Source organism: Chelmon rostratus, chromosome 1 (genome assembly GCF_017976325.1).
Source record: "Chelmon rostratus isolate fCheRos1 chromosome 1, fCheRos1.pri, whole genome shotgun sequence".
NCBI lineage: Eukaryota > Metazoa > Chordata > Actinopteri > Chaetodontiformes > Chaetodontidae > Chelmon > Chelmon rostratus.
The window spans coordinates 26,470,927-26,481,282 of NC_055658.1; positions in this window are offsets into that span (position 1 = coordinate 26,470,927).

Genomic DNA, 10,356 nt, shown 5'->3' on the forward strand with positions numbered 1-10,356 from the left:
CTTGCTTCTTTGATTGTCTCTCTGTCACTTTGCTCAGGCACGTTCCTCACCCCTCGCCATGTCTCATTTGTCTCGCTTTATCCGCCGGCATGTGCCGCACGACGGCAGAATATTGCTTGGGAAAATGAAGGGGAGCATAAGGCTGCGGCGTGTAGCCTCCCTGTTAACCCAGTAATGATCTACGTCCACTCAGTGTCGCGTTACCTTGCCATCACCCCAGGGTCGCACGAGCTTGGGCGCTGATAGTCCATCTGTTATACAGATAAAGAGGCAAATGAGGCTGCTTTGTAATGTAGTGTGACCCTGTCAGACAAACACAGACGGGGCTAACATAGTCAGTGAAGCAGCTAGAAACCTGCAACAAAATAAGGGGAGATGGGTTATAGCTCATTAATCTGTATCAGCAGTTCATTTGCAGACTAGCAGAGGAAAGCTGATAACAAAACAGCATGAGACTTTTCTACTCTCCATGTGCCCAACATCTAACCGGGGATAGAGGCCTTTGATATTGAAGCGACCCCTGCTCAGTCTCATTTTTGTCAGAGAAAAACACACACACTTTGATGTTGCATCATTTATAGACCATCAAAACATTGTCTCTCCTGTAGTCTGTTTACGCTTTGCTTTTTCATTTAGTCTTTCAAAGAGGAAGGCTTAAGGAAGAGGGAGGTAGGGATGAAAAGTGGAGAACAGTGGGTGGGGAGGAGGGAGCCAGACCCACAACGGTCATGAGGGGTCTTCAAACAGAGATATTGCAGATATGAAGGGAGAAGAGTGAAAAAAAGATAAGGAATAAGGAGGCAAAACTAGCCATCAGACTGTCGCCATGGAAACAGTGACCTTGTGCAGAAAGTAAGAAGAGGTAGATATGCCTTTCGCTTTGGTCTCTGTGCAACAAGCATATTTTAATTTCCACTGGCAATTCCATGAATATAACTGTCTATAGACAAAACTGGCATAATGTGATGTATATTTCCTAAAGCTGTTGATGGGATATGACCTGCACACGACGTCACCTTTCCAGGGCAACACAATTCAGTTTTTAATTTAAATGAAATAAATCACTGCATGATGTGGCAAATTCGACAGTTTAACTGTCCAGCAGTTCGCTCTGCTCGCCTCGGTGAAGACTTAGCTTAAAGTACGAGCATAATAAAACACTGTCACACACACAGTCACACGCCTCTGATCAGTCAGTCTCCTAAATGCATTCTTTCATTATCTACGATGACGGTGGAACGATGAACAAAGACGGTGGAAGCAAAATATGCATCTAAAGTCCGGTGACGTCTGGTGAGGTAGAGACTGATGAAACTGCAAATGGAGCAGGAACAATGGAAACAGAAACCTATTCACTGTCAGCCATTCAGCGAGGGATATGAATGACGAGAATAGCGCCGTCGATGGTAGTGTTAATGAGTGAACCATTCTTTCCCTTTCCTCTGTTTTCTTTATCAATGCTCAATTCCTTTTCAATGCTTTTGGTGGCTTAATGATTCAATGTTGATGCCGGCTACAGTGAAAAAAAGGTTACGATTTTTTATATATATATTTGGAGATGGGGGTTTTGAGTTATTCAGAATGAATGGAACATCTCTGTATTGGTATTTACATGAGCGGGATGGCTTTACGTGGAGGTATATTCGAATGCCAGAATGAAATTAAGACTGAGCTGCAGAATGTTGGACTTTAAATACCAGCAGAGTGAGCTTGATTTTTGTGCAAAACCCTAAGCCAAGGTGATCAAATTCTTGTGTGTTATTCTGCCAATTGTCTATGTATGGGGAGGGTTACTGTATGTGGGAATATTCTCTCTCATTTTTGGAGAGAATAATCATCAAATGGGTAAATTTGTACAAAAAAAAATATTTTCAAAAACATAATGCAAAAAAAATTATTCAAATCATAATTTTACATGTGCTTCAATTGTTAAAAAAAGAAAAAAGCAAAACAAAAACAAGAAAAAAAACAAGAGACTGTGCTTGTACGGAGTCCAACTAATTTCTCTGAGGATGATGTTCAGTTATTGATACCTGAGATTGTAGTTCATACTGTACATGAATACAAATAAAAATTGCAATTCTTTTTTTTCCATTAGATTTCATAGAATGCATTATTCACAGAGACGCTGTCACCGTTTTGCCGTCTTTGTCACATTTGCACATGAAAACTTGCACAGAAATATTCAAACAAAAAGGATTACCAAGCAGCTCCCAGAACGCTGAACGGAGACGAAACGCTGTGAAGAAATGCACTGTAGCTTATTTTATGAGGTCAGGGGAGGGAAGTCGATCTCTCTAAGAGGAAAAGGAAGTGATCTTTCTGTATTATACATGGGAAGTTGGATTCTTTTATCCGATTTGAATCACTCCATCTGTCTGACAGAATCATTTGATTCATGCGGGCAAATCTGAGAATTTCATAACCAAGAGCACAAAGGGCTATTCCTGTTCTCTCCGCTGACTCAATATGACGAACAAAGGACCTCACAGAACCTTGGAGAACATTGTCGAAGTCAGAAAAAATACAAGTCTAATAGCCTACACTACCCTCACTGGCATTTCAAAATGTATTTAATATTGAATCAATTAAACTGAATCTCCGCTGGAAACAATCACGATTCATCTAAAAAATTACAACAATTCAGCGAAGAGACGGCTTTCCACTATAACAGCGCCTCCACCCTATAGCACAAAATGGCTCACAGTCACAATTGCCTTTGGGATTGCTCCATTTCACTCACAAAGTACTTGACGGCAGCCCAGCAAAATGTTGTGAGGCAATCGGTGCGGGCTTCATTCGGACACTTATTGGTATGTATGGTCAGGCTCGAATGCTTGAATGTTTATGACAGCGAAGGGATCATTTATTCATTCGCTAACTGATCAATTTATTCAGGAGGTGACACACTCAGCCTCAATGAAATAATGCCAGGTTCCATTCAGTCGCTGAGCAGTAATCTCATTCATTTCCAGGCAGTTATAGTATGTTGAGTGTGCGTGTGTGGGAGATGGAAGCATTTCCACAAGTAATGAATCCTGTGATCATCTTAACTAGGTGTAGGTTTAGGAACACACATTCAGCATTAACTAGCTGCTTATTAGCAGAGCATATTGGCATTAGTCATTATAAAGCACTGACTAAAGCCTTATTCAGGGGGTTATTAAGGGCTATTATCAAGATCATAATTCATGTACAGCAACTTTCTTATTTGCTATCAATAAGCAGTAATCAGGAGGTAATTGAGGGAAAAAACTGGCCTAGTATGTGGTAGAATATGGACATGCAGAATAAGGCATAAATACATGCTTTATAACGACTAATAAAGAGGCAATATGCAAAAAACATGCATGCTCATAAGCAACCAGCTAATGGTGAATCATATACATTGATGTTAAGTGTTACCAGGTTTAACATTCCTTTTAATTTTCAGCACTTCAGACTTGCATCAGTGTTTGTACGTCATACTGGGATCTTGGGTGTTGGAGGCTCCTGTTGCACATCAATACAGAACAACACGAGTGTCAGCAACGCCGCGTTTCGAGTGGACTTTTTCAACAAGATTAAAGGAAAACAGGGGCTTTCAGAGAAACAATAGTATCATGGCAGGAGCAACAGCAACATAACACAAGAGGCTGCATTAGTGTGACCGTGTTGCTACGGATAACAGGTAAACAAGAAAACCTGAAATATGTGACAGCAAGTCCACTTAAGGCTCATTGAATACCAAGATACTGCATGGTGGTTAATACAAAGCCTGTCACCACTGTGACCAGCAGAAAACACTCTCATTGAGGGTTTCTTGAATCTGTCTTTCTGAAAAAGTGAACCATGTTCCAGGTTCAATTGTACGATCCATATTCTAATTCATGATAAACACGATGAAGTTAGTTCTCAGCACACCTTGTCAGACTCTGAACCCTCCACACTGATATTCTACTTTCTTATAATGTCATCTTTCCGACCTTTTAGCTGGAATCTCTGCTGTCCAAAAAACATCCGCACCTTCAGTCCTCCCTGTCCATTCTAATAGCGTCACCACTTGACTGGTCTATTCTGGCGAGCTGGTGATGTGCAACCTGCGAAACATGGGCCTGTGGGAAATGGTATAAAAACAGACACGGAATAAACAATATTATTTTTCGGGGTAAGAAAATGACGCTCCTTATTGAGATAAATGGAGTAAATCCCTGTTATCTCACACTGTTGAGTGAGGCTAGATTTGTAGGTTTTCATTGCTACAATGTGATTTTGAATTAGATTTTCTTTCTTCCGGAAGAGAACCCATAAATTTCAGTTTCAAATCAATTCTTTTGTCTGGAGCATGCCGCTTAAAGGAATGTGTCGTAAGGTCACTGTCAAACAGACTAGTGCTATTAAACAAGTGCTGCTTTATTGTGGTCGTGTTGCTACGCAGTACATGTAAAGACCAGGCTTGTCAAATTTTAAAATATGGCACAGCATCTTAGACTCCTTTAAGGCAGAACTGAACTCTAGAATAGAAGTCACAGCACGGTCTTCAGTCTGGTACTCTGTGTGCTGGCACATGCAGTACCGTGTCATGTTGTCAGTGTTAAAGCAGCAAACACTGTTATGTTGCTTAAATGTCTTTCTAGTGGTTCCGTGAGGAAGAAAGGTAGAACTCAAAATCAATGTGGAGCCCAGAGTGCTCTACACCAGCCAAAAACATGTAAATATTTGCTGCCGCTTGCTATCGAGATAAAATCCTGTAGGCCGTGACAAAAACGGACAACAGACAAATTTAAGTTATTTGTTGTTATTATTGAGACGTAAATTCAGATGTGAGGAATGTTAGCGACATCAGTAGTGTAAATGTGCATGTGCATGGTGCTGGGAAGCAAAAAATAAAACAAAGATAAAGCAAAGGAAAAAGGGGTTGCAGCCTCTAGCAGGGGAGAGACTGAGGGCTGCACTGGAAGCTGGGCCTTTCAGATCCTATAGAGCTCTGGACCCAGGTGCTCCAGATCTGACTGGACACTGTAATCAGGCTCCTCTAGCACCTTAAAGAAAACAGAGGGAGAACCTGGCAGCACACACACACACACACACACACACACACACACACACAAGCAGACTAGGCAGTACCTGAAGTACCTGTGCATCTGGATGAGAGAATAATTTATAGAAATAAAGAGGGAGAGCGACCCTTCATCACCCCCGCAGCTTGTTCAAGTCACAGAAAGCAGAAAGTGTGGTTACACTCAATGCAGACAACACTCACGGCCATATTTACAATGCAAAGCTGGCCTCTCACCTGAGGGAACACCTGGTCAAAGACAAAATATATCTTAAAGCTGAGGAGTGCACCATGTTTGATGGCCTGAAAGCAAAGTCCCCCGCAGCGACCGCAACTAGCCGTTAGCACGTCTGCAGCTCGCTGATGAAGATGAGCCGTCCATGGACGACAGAACTTGAAGTGAGGTATCGACATCTTCATCGATATCTTCAGGTAATTAACTGCCTAGTTAATAAGTTGGTGCTGGAGATAACTCGGCTTTTTTCACTGTCTTGGTTGACGTTGGCTCCAAGATTCCTTTCCATCGTGCTATTTAAACTGCTAAAACAGTATGTGAGATTTTTTTAGCATGTCCAAAACCTTAGTATGAAACCAATGGTATGTGAATTGCAAACTATTTACAGAAAAATATAGAACATGTAAGCACTACAGTAGTTACAACAACAACATACATGTGTTTCCCAATGGTATGTGAATTGCACTATTATGTGTTTCCTCTAAGACACATGCAGCAGGGCTTATTTTTTACAACTGAAATTCCATTTTTTGTGATTAGAGAGTAAAGTGCCTAAAAGCTACCACTGGGTACTGAACTCCAGGTACTGGTACCTGCACTGGTACCAGTTCAGTTGTGAATGGTACCCAATGCTGTGATTTTCAGGCCTATTTAGTTCCAAGTGCAAATGTCCCCTTTAAGAATAGCTCTGTTCAGGGAGTGTAGTTCTAAGAGAAGACAGCCAGGTTAAACAGACCACCAGCAAGCTGTGGAACAGATGGTCTCCCTCCTGACTGCTGTTGTCCATAATCAAGGATCTAATAACACCTGTTTCTCATGTGAAAGGCGGGCAGAGAGAGAGAAGGTGAGTTTGCCAGCCAGGCTGGAAGGTGTGAGGTAGAAAGAACCACTAACAGGGTAACCTGTAGGCTGTGCTGGTGGCTCAGGTGTCCAAGGCACGTGATGATCTTGGTCACAATCAGGATCAGATTATCCAATAAAGCAGGAATGTTCAATGTTCGCCCAGAAGTACACTTTGAAATACTTTGTTTTTTTTACCATTGCATGTGCATCCCATGTTAGGGGAAGAAATGCAATATACTGACTCACTGCCATTAATATATAATCTGATATATATATTAATCTAATATAATATAAGTGATCATAAGTTGCTGAACTTTGCTGCCAAAGTGGAATCACTGTTTAATGAAGTGGTTTCCCCGACTGCTTTTACCAAGATACATAATGTGTGTTTTAATAAGATAAGAATATTATTACTGGATTATGTACAAATTATCTAGTTTTGTATCCAGTAACTGAAGTTTCCACCATCCTATCAGTGAGAGTCAATGTGAAACAGATGTAGGCCAGGACCTAAAATTGCCTTTCCAGGCACTGATAGCTGTCCCTCAGCATAGTTTGGCATCTCTCACAGTTTTGGCAGCTTTTATGCCCAAAGTAGCTACAGACATTTGTCTGCTCAGACTGGATAAGAGAAGGAGCCAAGTGTCTTATGATTTTATGGAGAAGAGGAAAACACTCATGTGGCCTCGATGTTCATGCTGTATGTGTGTGTGCTGTGTAGTTTGTGTGTTCAGTGTGTGTGTGTGTGTGTGTGTAAGGTACCAGATGCTTTGTTATTTGGTTTGATTAATATGCTAGTTAATGGATAATTTATTACAATATCTGACAGAAGCAAACAGATGAAAAACTGTGTGAGCAAAAAAACTGATTAAAGGGTAACAGCAACTTTAAAGGCTTGAGTTCCAGGAGAGATTTTGAGTTTTTATGCTGCATTTAATAGTTTTGTTCAGTTGAAGCTGAATAAGAGTTAGATTTTTTTTATGTAATCACAGGCACTGCTGAGTGAAATTCTCTCCACATCTGGAGGTAGCCTGGCTTGCATTGTGTTCAGATCTTAGGTTGGTCTAAATCTGTACAAGGTGCTGACATCTGTACACAGCAGAATATTAATACAGATATCTGTTTTTGTATTTTTTTAGCTAACATAAAAAATACTTTGTTCAGATTTAGACAGCAAGCACACAAGATGGCTGAAAGAGATGCACAGCTAAGTACTGATTATACGTCTAGTCAGTGCAGCTGATCTGCTGTTAACAAGGCCTATCATGTATCTTGTCATGGAGTAGCCTACACGCTGGTACTGCAACACGTTAAGACAAGCTGACACAATATTTTTTAGACAAAGAAAATAATAACTTAATGTATTACATTTCCTGAATTTACAAGAAGAGACAAATAATTATGAAATTGTCACAGATGTTTCACAAAGTTTAAAACGACTCACAAAAACTGTGATTTTTAAAAGGGAGTCTGGAGCTGACTTGGCACCAACTCAAATCACTCAGGGGCTGGCTTTACTCTGGAAGACAGAGATCCGACCTCAGTGAGGACAGCGAAATGCGTTAATACCAGGTATAAATGCAAAGGCTAGACCAGATTGTTTATTATTTGGATTGCACATCTGGATACAGATCTCATTTTACTGTGATACCAGGTGTAAATGGAAACATGGCAAATGGTGTGAATGTGTCTTGGGTGATCCGACTTTGGACAGCTCCAAAGACAAGTGTAAACACCCACCAGGACGCACAGTGATCCGATCACTCAAACCAGAAAAGGGTGGTCTGGGAGACTTGTGACCACGTATCTTTTGCTGCGTAAACACTAATGCGTCCTGATGCATCCTTGACAAGGACACAACAGGAACATATCTCATCAATGCAGGACGTGGTGGGTGTTTTGGATGACAGTGCACCAACACTTGAAAAAAAAATGGAGAGGAGCACTGATGTACGTGTTTGGAGTACAAGCTCCTTTTGTTATCTTGTCTTGCGCTCATTTGCAAATCGCAAATGACTTTTTCTGCTAGTCTTAACAGTTGCAAGAACCTGAACAAAATCTAAGTTGTTGAAACGTTTTTATTTCCAAGCTTGCTGCTAGCCTGTGACAGAGCCTGGCGACACATAATAACTGTACACAGGGTCCTTTCAGGCAGTAACAAAATGATAGACACAGGTGTGAACAGGGGTTAAGAGAGCTCGGTACTGAAACATGTGTGGTCTATAACAGATAAACAGTGATATGATAATTGCCGCTATGGAACTGCAGCTACAGTATGGAGTAAAAGAAATGGTTGCATGTTGCCTTGGCAGCAGGCGGCCTCAGGTCCACCTACTGCAAGACAGCCGGTGCTGCAACAAATGATCCAAAAGTAGATTTGAGCAAATTGGCAGCAGCGGCAGAGGCATGTGGTTGCTGCCTGAAACTGATACACGCTCAACATGCCTGTTAGACTTATGTGGGCTGAAAATCTGAAATATGTGTTGCAGCTCCAGAAACGAGCTCTCCTTGAGAGAGGGATCTTAAAGGCGACATGCTGATGTCAGCCAACGTTGCCCTTTGGGGTGGAAGAAGACATCTGCTTTCCTTAATCTGTAGTAGTCTGTGTGGTTGTAACTACAAAAACCACTAGCAGGCAAAATCAGACAAGCTGAGTATCATCTGATGAAAAAATAATAATTTTATTTATTTAGTACTAGAGAAAAGCACAAAGTGAATTTCAAAGGAGGGGCCAAAAAAAAAAAAATTACACAACATCGTCATCATATCGTCTTGCTTTTTTCTTGCACCTACGATATATCAGTTTATTCTAAATATAACTTTAAAATTTGATATTAAGCTGTTAGCCTGTCGTCTTTATATGCAGACAGACAAAACAAACAATGCATATTGTTAAATGGCCTATAGAACACACTATGGCAATTATTTTCCAGCCTTGTATGGGAATCAGAATTGCTGCATTTCACAGAGTGCAGAAAAGCAGAAGCAATGTGACCTGGCTGATTGGTGCTGACAGACTGGAAGCGACTTACACAAGACAAGATTGACACGTTCGGTGGACGACAAACTGTAACAGGACTTCGTGTTGTGCAGACAAATCAGAGTGTCAGAGAGATTAAATATAAACACATCAAGTAGCCATTCTAAGATGGAAACAAGTCTCGTTGTGCTGGTGTTGCAGCTCTGGCATAGTTTCAAGCAGCGCTGGCACAGTCATAAGCGTGCACTGTGCATCTGGGCTGACATATAGGAAAAGCTGCAGAGGAAGAGAGCACTGTAGGCAGATGCAGTGAAGCAGTTGTGTATGTAGGTGTTGTGCTGATCAACAAATCAGCCAAAACGAAAGTCAAAATGTCCTCTGGCCTCAGCTTCTTAAGTGTGAATTTGCAGATTTTCAACTTCATATTTTGGAGTCACTTTGGGTCCTAATGAATTGTGATGGGTGTTTAAGGCCATGCCTGACATTTTATTGACTAAAGGATTAATAGATTAATTGACAGAATAATCATTGTTATTTGCAGCCTTGGGTGTGTATTTGAGAACATGCTTGGGACCGTACGTTTCTGCTTTTACACGGTCTGTAGAGGAGCGAGACCGCTGCTGCTGCAGCAGTGATCTCATATGTACCACAAGTGTCTCATGCTAAACAGGTGGTTACCTGCGCTGGCAGCGACGGCGGCGGCAGCAATGTTCTCTGCCCTTTTCCACGGTTTGATGAGCTGGCAGCCGGCTGCCCGACTGTTCAGCCGTTCAAATGACAGGCTGCTACTCTGTACCTCTAATGTAAGAGCCCTAATCTTGCAGCAGCGACTACCAGATCCCCCCCATTGTTTGTCATGTCTTTATGACCACAAAGCCAAAATCAATAATCGATCAGCAAACTTGCTCTTACATAATTGATAAATGCCAGACAATTGGTTCAGTAAACTGTATCCCAATAGGTCATATGCCGGGTTAGCAACAGAATGAGAGAAACACTGACTTACAGTCCTCCATGACCAGGAACAATTCAATATTGCTATTGTATGCGTGTATGGCACAAATATTAAGTCAGGGATGGCACTGGAATATGAAAGATTCACAGGAAATAACACAAAATCATGTAAGACAAACCAAATATGATTAAAACTAAAAATGCGGAATAACTAAAAATAAAAACTGATTAGAATAAAAATGATTAAAAGAAATTCTCTGAAGCACATCGGTTTAAATGTGAGGGTTGAATCTGGAGATGTTTGGC